Raw genomic sequence first — 16578 nt, forward strand, 5'->3', positions numbered from 1 at the left:
GAGCATTCAGAACTTCTGGAGGCAAGTTGTTCCACTGGTTAATTGTTCTCACTGTCAGGAAATTTCTCCTTAGTTCTAAGTTGCTTCTCTCCTTGATTAATTTCCACCCATTGCTTCTTGTTCTACCCTCAGGGGCTTTGGAGAATAGCTTGACTCCCTCTTCTTTGGGGCAGCCCCTGAGATATTGGAACACTATCATGTCTCCCCTAGTCCTTCTTTTCATTAAACTAGACATACCCAGTTCCTGCAGTTGTTCTTCCTATGTTTTAGCCTCCAGTCCCCTAATCATTTTTGTTGCTCTTCTCTGCACTCTTTCTAGAGTCTCTGCATCTTTTTTACATCGTGGCTCCGTTATTCTTTTATTTATTATATATTATATTTATTATATTCTCCTTTATTGGAAAAGAATTTAAAAATATAAGAAAATAAGTAACCCTATTATTATGGTTTTAAGCTTAATTTGCTCCTCAAAAGACATAAGACAGCCAAGATGGACGTGTCTTGCTTAATCGGAAAGCCCAAATCGCCACTGTAAGTAGAAGAATGCAAGAAATGTTTCTGAAAGCTTTTATATTTTCAAGAACGTAGTCAGAAGTTCTCAGAATCCAGGCAAAAAGGGTGTCAAGAAATAGCCAACTCATCTTCTCATTTGCTGGCTGTTCTCCATTTCTGCAGGGTTTTCCAATATGGTCACATATTATTTTTACTATCCGAGCAGGGTTATTGTTGACAAACATTAGGAAGGCAAGAGTCGTTTCTTTGGGAGAACTCAGGAACAAAGGAGGTTTAAATATTCATGAGAAAGAACTAAAGAAGGTGGGTTGAGACTTTTTGCCTTTCAAAACAAAAACACCCTTTCTGCTTTGAGGAAAAATGGTGAAGAGGCCAAAAGATGGAAAGAAGAAGTTTCAGAAAGCCAAGTTTGGAGAAAGTGGGTCGGGAGAGAAGTTCTTGCTCTTCCTGAGTGCTAAATTTATGAAACAAGGTTATAGAATAGGATAGGATAGAATAGAATAGAATAGAATAGAGCTGGAAGGGACCTTGGAGGTCTTCTAGTCCAACCCCCTGCTTAGGCAGGAACCTTCAGACAAATGGTTAAGAAGATGTTGGATAGCTATGTCTCTGAAGTGGTGTAGGGTTTCCTGCCTAAGCAGGGGGTAGACTAGAAGACCCTTCCAACTCTGTTATTATTCTATTCTATTCTATTCTATTCTATTCTATTCTATTCTATTCTATTCTATTCTATTCTATTCTATTCTATTCTAATCTATTCCCCGCCCCTTCACTCCATTCTTACTCCACTCTACTCTACTCTACTTTAGTCTAGTCTAGTCTAGTCTAGTCTAGTCTAGTCTACTCCATTCTTACTCTACTCTACTGTACTCGACTCGACTCGACTCGACTCCACTTCATTCCATTCCATTGTTTCATAAATTTAGCAAATTTATACAAATTTATATGGTTGTCCCACTCAGATGTAAGATGGCTCTCATGATTAAATATCCTGACTGCACAGGGAAAACGCAACTTAAGAATCCCATTGATGCAGCTGCCTTCCATCCATCGAAATTACAACCAGATGGGACCCTTTCCTTCCATAAATGGATGTTCAATTGCCCCCACCCTCAGAATTATTGCTGCCACCTACCTTAATCAGAAAAAGAGGTGAGCCGAAAGTTGAGAGGTTAGTCTTGCACTCAAAGACCACCCTAGTTTTTAGAAAAATCCCGGATTAATCCATGCCACGCTTGTTCCTTGCTCATTGCCCATGAATACAAGAACCATCAATCCTTGGTCCTTCGCTATCTCCTCCTGGTTTCTCCTGAGGTCTTGGGGCTGCAGAAAACAATCTCAAGCAATCTCCAGCTCAGGAAGCCACCAAGAAGAAGGATGGGATAGAAGCTTTGTTCTCTTCCCCCCGACCGGGTGAAGGTTTAGGGCTCCAAACTGGAGACCTGTTGCTCCCGGGCAAAGAAGTAACAAGTCACATGGTACCTCCTCTTGCTATTTTTAGCAAAACAGAATCCTTCAAGCTGTTTTGGTTTCCAGAACTGCCCTGCCAGAAGGTGGCTGGAAGAGCAGCTGCGAACCTCTCATTTTACAGCTTCAAGGCAAACCTCTACAGGCGCTCCGAAGACGCTGGGGAGATACAGGCAGGGAAACAAACCTTAGGCATGTCTTTCTTTTTCTTTTCTTTTTTTTTTTAGTCATCGGCATTCTCACTTATGACATTATTTTTCACAGATTCCCTCCCTATCTTATGTTTTCAAGGCAGCAGCAGGAGCTTTTTCCAAAATACCAATTTTATCCCAGCTGTAACAGCCCTTCTATTTCCAACAGGTGACGTGGCAAGCTTCAAAAACACCCAAGGCTCAAAATAAGCCCACCATCGTAAGAAAGATCGGGTTAGAAGAAATCCTTGTTTGGCCAACGGGTCTGGGCCCAGAGTTGGGTTTCAGCAGGTTCTGACCAGTTCTGGAGAACCGGTAGTGGAAAGTTTGAGTAGTTCGGAGAACCGGTAGTAAAACTTCTGGCTGGCCCCATGTCCATCTATTCTCTGCCTCCCAAGTCCCAGCTGGTCGGGAGGAAATGGGGATTTTGCAGTATCCTTCCTCTGGATTGGGGAGGGAATGGAGATTTTACAGTATCCTTCCCCTGCCATGCCCACCAAGCCACACCCACCAAGCCATGCCACGCCCACCAAGCCACACCCACAGAACCGGTAATACAATTTTTTGAAACCCACCACTGGTCTGGGCGGGTGATCGGGTGCAATCCAGACAATTGGTCCTTTCAGATCCAGAGACGATGGGCACAATAACGAATGAAGAACTTTTTAAAGCTTTCAATATTTTACTCAAGCAAAACAAGACTGCAAAGCAGGGCATCCAAAGCAGAGAGAACATGATACGCAAATCTCTTGCCAGCTGCCAGGAGTCCCTTCATAGCAGATAGCAGAGATTCATTTCCCAAAGCTGAGATCCAATCTGGGTTGGTCACCCAGGCTCAGAAGTTTAAGTCGGTGGTGGGATTCAGATAATTTAACAACCGGTTCTGTGCCCTAATGACCCCATGGTGGGCGTGACCAGGTGTGTGTGACAGACAGCACTTGGTATCCTGCACCCTCCTGGGAGCAAAAATGGTCTGCCACACCTTCCTGCACCCCGTTTTGGATCTAGTAGGTCTCCCTACTGGGAGCCAAAATGGGGTGCATGGGGACTTCTGGAAAGGGCACAGCCAGCCAGCAATTTAACAACCGGTTCAGCCAAAATGGTGCGAACCGGTTGAATCCCACCACTGGTTTAAGCCTTCCAACCTTACGGATTCGTGCTGGAGCCCATCCTCCGGGAACTCCTCTCTCACCAGTCCATTCCGATGAGGGAATGAGACCCATTGAGAGAGAAATTCCCTGAAGGTGGGGTCTAGCACAAGTCCAAAAGCTCAGAAGACAAAAAACCTCTGAGCCCTGGTGACCAAACCCAGATCAAATCCTGCAAACATTATCCTGGGACAGGTAGATTCATTCCTTCGCTTGTGGGCAATTGCCACAGCACCCAGTGCTAGATCCCGTGCAGAAGCTCCTAGCTTAAAGGTCAGTACAGTATTAGGGTTTTTATTAAGCCTGGTGTTCTGTCGCCCCTCGCCTCCGTCCGAGCGATGGTTTAATTACTAATCACTATCAGCTCTGGCATCAAACTAGCGAGTGTCTGCCAAGTGTCTCTGTTATCTCCCTCGACACCGATGAGTCACCCAGGAACAAACAGTATTTCAGCTCTTAGTTAATCAGTTGATTTGCCTGCTACGAAGAGGCACAGCAGCTCTTGCTGTCTTTATATCCTGTGGGGTGTGGCTCCATGACTCAGCACTTCCTAGGCCTGCCCCACCCCTGCTTCTGTTGTTCCTGCCTCTCCTGCCTACAAAACCTAGGGTCCAACCAAGCCTGATTGCCATCAGCTGGGTCTGAAGGCGTGGCCTGGGGGGGAAGAGTCAGGAGACGGAGGCCTCGTTATCTCTTCCACCTGGCCTGCCTCTGGCTCCTGGAGCTGAGCCAGGGAAGCCAGTGCTCCTGAGGTAAGTCCTGATGGCCCTTCCCCCTCACTTTCCAAGTCACTTTCTGGCAGGAAGCCCGGCTCGGGGGGCGCAGAGACAATACCTGGCATCGTGACTACATGGTCCTCCTTCTGTAGTCATATTGCAAGAATGACCTTCACCGGGGAACACATGACCTGAACATCTTAGACTTTCACCGCTAAGAAATGCTTTGTGTCTCTGGGATGGTTCCCTCCCCTTCTCCCTCCTTCAGCGAGCAAGAAAAACAAGCAGGTTACGTCAGAATTGAGCGCCAAAGTCCTAGTCATTTCCTAATACAAAGAAGGAATCAAAATATGTCACTTAAATCCTTGGAATGCAATGGTCTTCTGCATAGCCACTCAATTTCTCCGGTAATTTTTTTAAAAAAAAAAACAATGACGACGATTAAATTCAAGAGGGATTAAAATGATCTCATGGGATGCTTATTTACAATGGACTTTCATCTGCTTGGAGAGGAAGTGTTAGAACTGGGGGACTAGCATAGAAAAGGCCACATGGTAACGTTCCAACTAATAAGGGTTAAGAGGCAACCAAGCCTCCGTGGTCCATTCCTCACTGTAACCCAACCCTAGTATGACGCAGAGAGGCAGAGAGGTACAGTAAACTTGCCAACAGGTGTATGCCAGACATATTGGCAGGGAAGGGATTTCAAAAGGACGAGGAGTCTTGTGATGATCCAGGCTCGCTCTGGGAACCAGCCAGCCAGATCCTTGCTAAGCCTGCAAAATCCTGGAGGAAAAGGTGGGCCGGTTTGTAAAACTGGGTTTCTCCTCCCCTTCCCCCAGTTTGAAAAGAAAAGATTCTGCACGCATTCACAAAAAACAGAGGCTAGTCTGTAGACTGGGAGACAAAATCCCACCTGCGGTCATTCGAAAATCGCATTTCTCCCAAATGTAAAGTTCAACAACCCTAACTGCCGAAATGCAGGTTTTAGAAGAACGTGGACCCAAATGCACCACGTTCGTAAAAGAATGCATTCCCCGTTAGTCAGGGGTGAAATCCAGCAGGTTCTGGCAAACTGGTAGTGGAAATTTTGGGCAGTTCGGAGAACCGGTAGTGTAAATTTTGAGTAGTTCGGAGAACCGGCAAATACCACGTCTGGCTGGCCCCAGAGTGGGCTGGGAATGGAGTTTTTGCAATATCCTTCCCCCAGGAGTAGGGAGGGAATGGGGATTTTGCAGTATCCTTCCCCTGCCATGCCCACCAAGCCACGCCCACCAAGCCACGGCCAGCAAACCATGTCCGGCAGTTAAAAAAACCTTGGATTTCACCACTTGCCTTTAGTGTAAAATTACTACAGAAAAAGAGAGTTCAGTGATAAATCTGGAGGGAAAATGGACAAAGATTAAAATTAACATATTTGTGTTATTTGAATGATATACCACACATGCACGCACACACACACACAAATCAAGTTGTTTTCTTGGTGGTAAGAAAGTATGCAAATTTTTGTTAGGTAGCTGCAAAAGAGGAGGCAGTGAAGAGAAAACGGAGGGCAAATCTGAGAGTTGAAGTCCACATCTTGCCAAGGTTGGGAAAGTCTGGACTAGATTATCTCTGTGGGACCTTCCAACTCCACCATTCTATGCTTCTGTGATCCTAAAAGAATAACGGAGTTGGTGCAGTGGTGAAATCCAATTTTTTTTACTACCGGTTCTGTGGGCGTGGCTTGGTGGGCTTGGTGGGTGTGGCTTGGTGGGCGTGGCAGGAGAAAGATACTTCAAAATCTCCATTCCCACCCCACTCCAAGGGAAGGATATTACAAAATCCCCATTCCCACCCCACTCTGGGGCCACCCAGAGGTGGCATTTGCCGGTTCTCCAAACTGCTCAAAATTTCTGCAACCGGTTCTCCAGAACCTGTCAGAACCTGCTGGATTTCACCCCTGAGTTGGAGTCCAACCCCCTGCTAAAGCTATAACCTATAACCGTTTCAGACAAATGGTTGTCCAACCTCTTCTTAAAAACTTCTAGTGTTGGAGCACCCACAACTTCTGGATGCAAGTCGTTCCACTGATTAATTGTTCTCGCTGTCAGGAAATTTCTCCTTAGTTCTAGGTCTCCTACAATCCTTTCAGAAATCCTCACTCAGCGCCCAGTAAAAGAAATTTCCCTTCCTGTAGTTAATAAATTCCTACAAAACTACTCCATTCGTCTCATTACTATCTCTTTTTCATTACAACATTCCCTGGCACTGTTCTAACAAAATATTTAACAGATTGAGAAGCAATACCGTGCCCGCTGGTGCAGGCAAGTCAGAGCAATTTAAATTCCCTTGAATTTTTTAGGAACTGACAATTCAACCAAAACTCTTCCGGTATAAATGAGACATAGAAATAGGGTTCTATTTGGTCTTTTTAAAGCAACTCTGTACCTTTTCTATAGTCTCAGTACCTTTTTTTGTATCATGGGGACCAAAACTAGACATGGGATGCCAAGCAGTGGCCTTCGCAAATACTTGATCAAATCTACATACTGCACCAGTCAGAAAGAGGGCTGTGGAAATATTTACAGACCCCTCACATCCTGGACATAAATTGTTTCAATTCCTACCCTGAAAATGACGCTATAGAGCACTGCACACCAGAACAACTAGACACAAGAACAGTTTTTTTCCCAAATGCCATCACTCTGCTAAACAAATAATTCCCACAACACTGTCAAACTATTTACTAAGTCTGCACTACTATTAATCTTCTCATTGTTCCCATCACTCATCTCCTCCCACTTATGACTGCATGACTGTAACTTTGTTGCTGGTAATCCTTATGATTTATATTGATATTGATTGTTCCTGATTGCTTATTTGTTCTCTGTGACTATCATTAAGTGTTGTATATTATGATTCTTGATGAAAGTATCTTCTCTTTTATGTATACTGAGAGCATATGCACCAAGACAAATTCTGTGTGTGTCCAATCACACTTGGCCAATAAAAAATTCTATTCCATTCTAAAAATCAAATCTGTAGCTGAAGTGTAGCTGGGTGGGACAACTAACACCTCAGAAAAAAGAAGAAGAAAAAGTCAGAAAAATCTAGAGCGTCTTGAACTGAAATGAATAAATTGAATTTAACTGGAATTCCAATGGAAAACATACAGGTTTGCATCTGAATAGAATAGAATAGAATTTTTATTGGCCAAGTGTGATTGGACACACAAGGAATTTGTCTTGGTGCACATGCTCTCAGTGTACATAAAAGAAAAGATACCTTCATCAAGGTACAGCACTTACAACACTTAATGATAGTCATAGGCTACAAATAAGCAATCAGAAAACAATCAATATCAGTATAAATTGTAAGGATACAAGCAACAAAATTACAGTCATAAGTGGAAGGAGATGGGTGATGGGAACGATGAGAAGATTAATAGTAGTGCAGATTTAGTAAATAGTTTGACAGTGAATTATTTGTTTAGCAGAGTGATGGCTTTCGGGGGGGAAAAAACTCTTCTTGTGTCTAGTTGTTCTGACGTGCAGTGCTCTATAGACAGGGAAACTGTAAGGTACAAGTATGAGACAGGGTAAACCTAGCTTAGATTTACCAGAACCAAAAGGTTGGAAAGGACGTTTTGTGTGTGTGTGTGTGTCATATCTTCCTTGGACAATTCAAAGCACAGCTCTGGAAGACTGTTTCCAAACAGCTCTGATTAATCTCTTAAGAATGGGAAGGAAATCTTTTTTTTTAAGTCCACAGCAGGGAAGTCCGGCTTAATCTCAGCTTTGCTGACCCATAATTGCTTGAGGTGTGCTAAAGAGCTCCCTGGGGCGTTGATTGGAACAGCCATCTTCCTTCCCCCCCCCCAGCCCTCCCACACAGCCGGTTCTTATTCTTCGCTCTGAAAATCCAAGGAATTTGTATCATTGATTTGTCACAACACAGTCCCTTGGCTGTCTCAGCCCCCATGTGCAGAGCTTAAAACAAATACATATACTTTGGTTTCCCAGCTGTAGGAACTCTGGTGATGTAGTAAACATTTCCTTTCTGACTTGTGGCCTTCTTTATGTCCTCGGCTGGTCTGAAAGTGGGGTCCTTGGTGCTCCCTGAGCTTGGTGGTCTACTTGCAGATATTTCGTGGCCCACCTAGGTGACATCTTCAGTGCTAGAAGGGAATGGGTTTTTTAGAGAGGAGGAGGAGGAGGAGAAAGAGGAGGAGGAGGAGGAGAACTGTGGAGTCCTTGGTGCTCTCTAAGCCTGATGGTTTAATTGCAGAAATTTCATGGCAGTATCATCAGTGCTAAAAGCAAGTATATGCTTCTATATATGTATATAGCAAGTATATGTATATGCCACTGACTTCCCCTGTCAGTGTTGGAGTGGTGGGTTTCAAATTTTTTAATTACCAGTTCTGTGGGCATGGCTTGGTGGGTGTGGCAGGGGAAGGTTACTGCAAAATCCCCATTTCCTCCCGATGAGCTGGGACTTGAAAGGCAGAGAATAATTGGGGGGGCAGGGCCAGTCAGAATTTTTACTACCGGTTCTCTGAACTACTCAAAATTTCCGCTACTGGTTCTCCAGAACTGGTCAGAACCTGCTGAAACTCACCTCTGCAGTGTTGGTGAGAATGTTCTTGGCAGTTCCTTGATTAGGCTGTGGTTTTATGTTTGGTGGTTTGTCAGAATTGGTAGGTTCTGATTGGGGTATTGTTTACTGCTTGATTGTTGGTCTAATGAAGGGGTGTCCAAACTTGGCAATTTTATGACTTGTGGACTTCAACCAGAGGTGGGTTTCATCAGGTTCTGACCAGTTCTGGAGAACCAGTAGCAGAAATTTTTAGTTCAGAGAACCGGTAAATACCACCTCTGACTGGCCCCGTCCCCATCTATTCTCTGCCTCCTGAGTCCCAGCTGATCAGGAGGAAATGGGGATTTTGCAGTATCCTTCCCCTGCCACGCCCACCAAGCCACACCCACAGAACCGGTAGTAAAAAAAATTTGAAACCCACCACTGACTTCAACACCCAGAATTCAGCTTTGCTGGCTGAGGAATTCTGGGAGTTGAAGTCCACAAGTCTTAAAGTTGCCAAGTTTGGAGACCCCTGGTCTAATGTTAATCTTGATGTTAATGTCTGCTCAACTGGGATGGATCTGCATGCTGGGGAGGTACCGTTCTGCTCTCCGTCGTTGTTGAGTGAGCCACATCTACCTTCAACCAATTTCCAAAGTGCTGCTTGGTTCCAGTTGTTATTGTTAAATTTTTTTGAGGGAGGTGGGAGGTTGATTTCTTTTAGGCAAATACCTGTCCGATGAGAGGTCCTGGGTTAATTAACGAGCTTCACACTGCAATCGTCCCAAAGAAAACTCCAATTTCGCCCAGTGGTGGATCCAATTCAATTTACTTCCGTAACAGGGTTGGCTTCAACTGAGCCAAGACTTCTAAAAATAGACAAGAGCTGCTAAAAAACAAACAAGCAAACCCCACAATCTATAAACATTAGTTGTGGGAAGGGAAACCTGGGGGGGGGTGTTTTCCTCTCAAACAATATGCATTCATCCTGGGGTTGCCTAAAAGCCATTTCAGCCAAGAAATAATCTCTTATTGTCCCACAGGCTGGTCTGCGATTCCAACGGGGATGTGAAAGACGATGGGCTGGATGTCATGGAAACCAAGAGGAGAAAACCTCATTTTCCAGCAGTCGCCGTGGCTGTTATTTATTTAATTTGGATGAGCTCTTTAACAACAGACGACAATGGCGGGGTGGGAGCGAGATGCTGGAAAGGTGCCTGCGGGCGAGGCTATAAATAGCCCACTGCTGTTATTTAAATCTGTCTATGTATGGTAACATTGGCCACCAATATCTACAAACATCGTTCGCTGCATGCCTGAGCGAGGCAGAAAAACTCTAGGAAGGTTTTTCTGTAAAGCCATGTCCTCCACTCACCTCCACTCTGCAATGAGGGTGGGGGAAACATCGGTGGGGATTTCGGAGCTGAGCCTGCCTGGCCAATTTTGGGGTTGATTCTTGGCACTTTGTTCTGGAAGAAAAAGGGGATGCCAGAACCTTGTTCAGAGGATGAGGAGGAGGAGGAGGAAGAGGAGGAGGGATGGAGGAGGAGGAGGAAGAAGAGGAGGAGAAGGAAGAGGAGGAGGAGGGGAAGGGGAAGAGGAGGAGGACAAAGAGGAAGAAGAGGAAGAGTGGTGGAGGAGGAGGAGGAGGAGGAGGAGGAGAAAGAGGAGGGAGAGGAAAAGGAAGGAGAAGGAGGAAGAAGAGGAGCAGGAGGAAGAGGAGGAGGAGGAAGAGGAGGAGGAAGAGGAGGTGGGGTGGAGGAGAAGGAGGAAGAAGAGGAGGAGGAGGAAGAGGAGGAGGAAGAGGAGGAGGGGTGGTGGAGGAGGAGGAAGACGAGGAGGAGAAGGAAGAGGAGGAGGAGGGGAAGGGGAAGAGGAGGAGGAGGACGAAGAAGAGGAGGAGGACGAAGAGGAAGAAGAGAAGGAGTGGTGGAGGAGGAGGAAGAAGAAGAGGAAGAGGGGGAAGAGGAAGAAGAAGGAGGAGCAAGAAGAGGAAGAAGAGAAGGAGTGGTGGAGGAGGAGGAAGAAGAAGAGGAAGAGGGGGAAGAGGAAGAAGAAGGAGGAGCAAGAAGAGGAAGAAGAGGAGGAGGGGTGGAGGAGGAGGAAGAAGAGGAGGAGGAGGGGAAGGGGAAGAAGAGGAGGAAGAAGGAGGAGAGAAAGAGGAAGAGGAGGAAGAGGAGGAGGAGGAGGAGAACAGTGGGAGACAAGAAACGGACAAGATTAGATTACGCCCAACAAATCCTGCAAAAGTCAAAGTTGTGACACACACAGACACACACAGACACACACACACACACACACACACACACACACACACACACAGAGTAAATAATAGAAAGGCAGCATCATTATGGAACAATGAAGTGAGCTTTGCCTTCATAACAGGTAGGAATTTGGGGAAGGCAGGAGAAAAGAGGCTCCTTTGGAAGGGACAATGAGCCCATCGCAAAAACCTGGTTTTCTCATTTTGCTCTTTTGATGAGATTTGCAGCGTTCATCATCGCAGTGCGATTTTAATCTGTTCCTGGTTACAGGTGTTAAAAACAGGTGTTATATTACCTTCCTGCTGAGAACTCTTGAGACTCAGATAAAAAAACCTTGTTAGATTTTTTTTTGGAGTGTGTTTGTGTGTCCGCCTGTGTGTGTCTTGAAGCAAGCTACAACCGCACACTTCCCTGCATGCTAATTAGAATCAGGCAACACCTTTATAGGGATGGGGGTGGGGAGAAGACAGACCTTCCTTTCCTAAAGGATGCAAAGTAGTAATAAAGTAGGTGCAAACCGTTGTTGTTGGGTTTTTTTTGCACCCTAGTAAGAATTCCTCCTTTGCCTTCTTAGCTTTTCCTTGTATTTGTGAGATGCATTCACCTTCTGTATCTGAAGTACTTTGCTGCTGCTTGGATGGTTTGCATTATTTGGAACAGAGCCAGTGTGTAACTCATTTGCAAGGTAAGAGGAGCAGAAAAAGGCAGAAATATTCAATCTCGCAGCTCATATGCCATGTTGTATTCAACTGACTTAGCGGGCACCCAAATCTGCAAAAAATATTTTCAGGATTAAGTGGAAAAAGAGAAGAATTCACAGGGCAAGGACATCCATCAGTCCAGGGACTTTAACTTTTGTTGTTGTTGTTAGTTGCAAAGTCATATCTGACCCATCGGGACCCCATGGACAATATTCCTCCAGGCCTTCCTGTCCTCTACTATCCCCTGGAGTCCATTGAAGCTCATGCCGACTGCTTCAATAACTCCATCCAGCCACCTCGTTCTCTGTCGTCCCCTTCTTCTTTTGCCCTCAATCTTTCCCAGCATTCGGCTCTTCTCCAGTGAGTCCTTCCTTCTCTTTAGGTGGCCAAAGGATTTGAGTTTCCTCTTCAGGATCTGGCCTTCTAAAGAGCCGTCAGGGTTGATCTCCTCTAGGACTGACCGGTTGGATCGCCTTGCAGTCCAAGGGACTCATAGGAGTCTTCTCCAGCACCAGAGTTCAAAGGCCTCAATTCTTTGGTGCTCAGCCTTTCTTATGGTCCAACTTTCACAGCCATCCATTGCAACTAGGATAACCATAGCCTTGTCTATACGCACTTTTGTTGGCAGGGTGATGTCTCTGCTTTTTAGTACGCTGTCTAGTTTTGCCATAGCTTTCCTCCCCAGGACAAAGCATCTTTTAATTTCTTGGCTGCGGGCCCCATTTGCGGTGAACTTGGAGCCCAGGAAAATAAAATCTGTCCCTACCTCCATTTCTTCCCCATCTATCTGCCAGGAATTGAGAGGGCTGGATGCCATGATTTTAGTTTTCTTAATGTTGAGTTTCAGTCCAACTTTTGCACTCTCCTCCCTCACCCACATCAGGAGGCTCTTTAGTTTCCCTTCACTTTCTGCCGTTAGAGTGGTATCATCTGCATATCTGAGGTTGTTGATATTTCTCCGGGCAATTTTAATTCCAACTTTTACTTTACTGTTGTACAAATCCAGGTTTGGGATACGGTGTGTATATATCGGAGGTGGATTATGGATGACATAGAAGAAGTCTCAACTTTGGAGGAGAATTTGAGAAGGAAACCGTATTTTGAAAGATTTGTCCAGATCAGGGGTCGGCAACCTTAAACACCCAAAGAGCCACAAAGATCCTAACTGGAAGCTCCCATTCAATTCTGGAGCCAACCAGAAGTCTGGTTCCCCCACCACAGAGTCTCCTTCTAGCATGATGTCCTTTTTCCTTGGCTGACTGAAAGTCCAGTTCCCCCCACTATAGAGTCTCCTTTATTTATTTATTTATTTAATCACATTTTTATACTGCCCTATCTCCCTGGGGGACACAGGGCGGTTTACAGCCTAATAAAAACATACATATAAATAGAAAATAAAACACCAATTTAAAAAACTTATTAAATAAGGCCGAATATTAAAAATTGCAATAAAAATAATAAAACCCCGTTAAAACCAAATTTAAAATTTAAAATTCTAGTCCAGTCCTGCGCAAATAAATAGATGTGTTTTAAGCTCGTGGCGAAAGGTTCGAAGTCAGAAAGTTGACGAAGACCTGGGGGAAGTTCGTTCCAGAGGGTGGGAGCCCCCACAGAAAAGGCCCTCCCCCTGGGTGTCGCCAGTCGGCACTTCCTGGCTGACGGCACCCTAAGGAGTCCTTCCCTGTGAGAGTGCACGGGTCGGTGGGAGGCAATCGGTGGCAGCAGACGGTCCCGTAGATAACCCGGCCCTATGCCATGGAACGCTTTGAAGATAGTTACTAAAACCTTGAAGCGCACCCGAAAGGCCACAGGTAGCCAGTGCAGTCTGCGCAGGAGAGGTGTCACATGGGAGCCACAAGGGGCTCCCTCTATCACCCGCGCAGCCGCATTCTGGACCAACTGGAGCCTCCGGGTGCTCTTCAGGGGAGCCCCATTTAGAAAGCATTGCAGTAATCCAGACGAGATGTCACGAGAGCATGAGTGACCGTGCATAGGGCATCCCGGTCTAGGAAGGGGCGCAACTGGCGAACCAGGCGAACCTGGTAAAAAGCTCTCCTGGAGACGGCCATCAAATGGTCTTTGAAAGACAGCCGTCCATCCAGGAGAACACCCAAGTTGCGCACCCTCTCCATTGGGGCCAATGACTCGCCCCCAACAGTCAGCCATGGCTGCAGCTGACTGTACCGGGATGCCGGCATCCACAGCCACTCCGTCTTGGAGGGATTGAGCTTGAGCCTGTTTCTCCCCATCCAGACCCGTACGGCCTCCAGACACCGGGACAGCACTTTGATAGCTTCGTTGGGGTGGCCCGGTGTGGAAAAGTACAGCTGAGTATCATCAGCATACAGCTGTACGTTGTCCTCCTAGCATGGTGTCCTTTTTCCTCGGCCGACTGGAAGTCTGGTTTCCCCACCATAGAGTCTCCTCCTAGCATGGTATCCTTTTTCCTCTGCTGACTGGAAGTCCGGTTCCCCCACCATAGAGTCTCCTCCTAGCATGGTGTCCTTTTTCCTCGGCCGACTGGAAGTCCGGTTCCCCCACCATAGAGTCTCCTCCTAACATGGTGTCCTTTTTCCTCGGCCGACTGGAAGTCCGGTTCCCCCACCATAGAGTCTCCTCCTAACATGGTGTCCTTTTTCCTCGGCCGACTGGAAGTCCGGTTCCCCCACTATAGAGTCTCCTCCTAGCATGGTGTCCTTTTTCCTCTACTGACTGGAAGTCTGGTTCCCCCACCATAGAGTCTCCTCCTAGCACGGCATCCTTTTTCCTCTACCTGTCCTAACTGAAAGTCCTATCAATTGTGGAGCCAACTAGCAACAGGGAGCCACAGCAGAGGGATGAAAGAGCCACATGAGGCTCCAGACCCACAGGTTGCTGACCCCTGGTCCAGATCAAGCGGTGTAGAAGGAGATGTTTAGGAGGAAACATTTTCTGACTCCAAATTGCACCATCACCTCTTGATCAGAACGAATTGATATGATTTCTTGAGTACCACAAAGGAGAATGAAACTTGACCGGCGTTTGATAAAAAAAAAACCTGCTCAGAGTTTCTGAAATTTGATTCAAAGAGCTTGAAATATGAGATGAGAAGGGACTCAAGGACAAGAACCAGAAGACACAGTCATGATAATCAAGTTTAATAGTGGATGGATGGACCATCTGTTGCCCTTCCTTGTACTTCAATTTACATCTTCCTCTTTTTATTAGTTGAGACTATATCTATTTTTCCTGCTTACATTGCTCTACCCTTTCATTCCAGGTCCCTTTCACTATTATCCTAGAGAAAATCTTATTATTATTATTTTTTTGGCTTGCTTCGTTGCAGTTATCAATTAGTGAGGCCGGAAATCAAATTATCTTGAAAGAAACCAGAAACAAATCAACGATACTGCTTACCAGAAAGAACCTACTTGGATATGCTTATATAACTAAAAAATGAATCAACAAAGAAATTTTTGTTTGGTCTTTCAAGAACCAAAGAAAAATTTCCTACCGGTGAAAACAATCAATCAGTAGGATGGCTTGTCTTCAGAAGCTATGGGTGCTCCAACCCTTGTAAGAAGAGATTGGACATCCATTTGTCTGAAATGGTATAGGGTCTCGTATTTGAGTAGGGGGTTGGACTAGAAGAATAAGTGAATAAAAATAAATATTTCTTCTGCATCAGAATCACTCTTTTATACACTAAATATCCCAATAACCTCAACTGCTCCCCATAGGCCTTGGGTTCCAGATTTTCCTAACCCTAATCCTCTCTCCCTCCATCCCTCCTTCCTTCCTTACATCCATCCATCCATCCATCCATCCATTCATCCATCTCTCCCTCCCTCCATCTCTTCATCCCTCCCTCCCTCCCTCCCTCAATCCAAATTCTGAAAACAAAACATTGAGAGATGAAATGAATAAAAATAAATATTTCTTTGCATCAGGATAACTCTTTTATACACTAAATATACCAATGACCTCATAGGCCTGGGGTTCCAGTTTTCCTAATAATTTCTGGCTTTCTTGTACTCTTTTTAAAGAGAGCTAGATCCCGGCCTCCAGGTGCCTTCCAACTATCGGAATTCGTACCTAACTGGATACAATGCTTCGGTTAATGCTGCCCAGCCTTAAAATACATTTAAGTGCTTTTTTAACAGTTGAGAACATTATTAGCATGCCGGCAGGATCTGCCAGCTTGATGAATTACTCAGAGTATTTACTCATCTCTCAGCCGTCTTGGTATCCCTCAACAAGGGAGAGGGCTTCTGAATGGAGACCTCTCAAAGCTGGTTTTGCATTTATTTATATTTGTTTGGAGAGTGCTAGACCAAGATTACTTTAACTGGATTATTGCAAATCACCGAGAAACTTCAGCTATATATATAAGGCAACACATTGTCTTACAGAGGCTTTTGGTCTTTAGCTCCCATCCTCTTCGTACGCCACGGTCAATGGTAGAACAAACAGAAGATGGGTCCATCAAGCGAAAACTGTGAAAACTGGAAACTAATCAGGGAGAGAAGCAATTTAGAACTAAGGAGAAATTTCCTGACAGTGAGAACAATTAATCAGTGGAACAACTTGCCTGCAGAAGTTGTGAATTCTCCAACACTTGGAAATTTTTAAGAAGAGGTTGGATAACCCTTTGTCTGAAGTGGTGAAGGGTTTCCTGCCTAAGCAGGGGATTGGACTAGAAGACCTCCAAGGTCCCTTCCAACTCTGTTATTCTATTCTATTCTATTCTATTCTATTCTATTCTATTCTGTTCTGTTCTGTTCTGTTCTGTTCTGTTCTATTCTATTCTATTCTATTCTATTCTATTCTATTCTATTCTATTCTATTCTATTCTATTCTACTCTACTCTACTCTACTCCCTTTTAGCAGGGTGATGTTCTACAGAAACTAGGGCACCTTGTTTAGGCTGCTGTAATTATGCATCTGGAAAGGCATCAAGGAAGGACCTTGAGGGAAAAGATGACCTCTGTGTTAAGCCGAAAACAAATATGTACTTGCCCTTTGGAATGACTGTT

The 16578-nt window shown here is 45.2% G+C and overlaps 1 protein-coding gene across 3 annotated transcripts in view; it reads right to left on the minus strand.

The window, feature by feature from the left end:
- Positions 1 to 1988, minus strand: part of FGF13 (fibroblast growth factor 13) — a 138922-nt gene extending 136934 nt beyond the window's left edge. Inside the window, exon 1 of one of the 3 annotated variants that reach the window (XM_058197218.1) lies at positions 1649 to 1988. The gene's annotated coding sequence lies outside the window, so the exon portion shown is untranslated. The remainder of the gene's footprint in view (positions 1 to 1648) is intronic. The other 2 variants (XM_058197216.1, XM_058197214.1) reach the window with 2 other exon arrangements.
- Between the last annotated feature and the right edge of the window lie 14590 nt (positions 1989 to 16578).

Source organism: Ahaetulla prasina, chromosome 11 (genome assembly GCF_028640845.1).
Source record: "Ahaetulla prasina isolate Xishuangbanna chromosome 11, ASM2864084v1, whole genome shotgun sequence".
Taxonomy (NCBI): domain Eukaryota; kingdom Metazoa; phylum Chordata; class Lepidosauria; order Squamata; family Colubridae; genus Ahaetulla; species Ahaetulla prasina.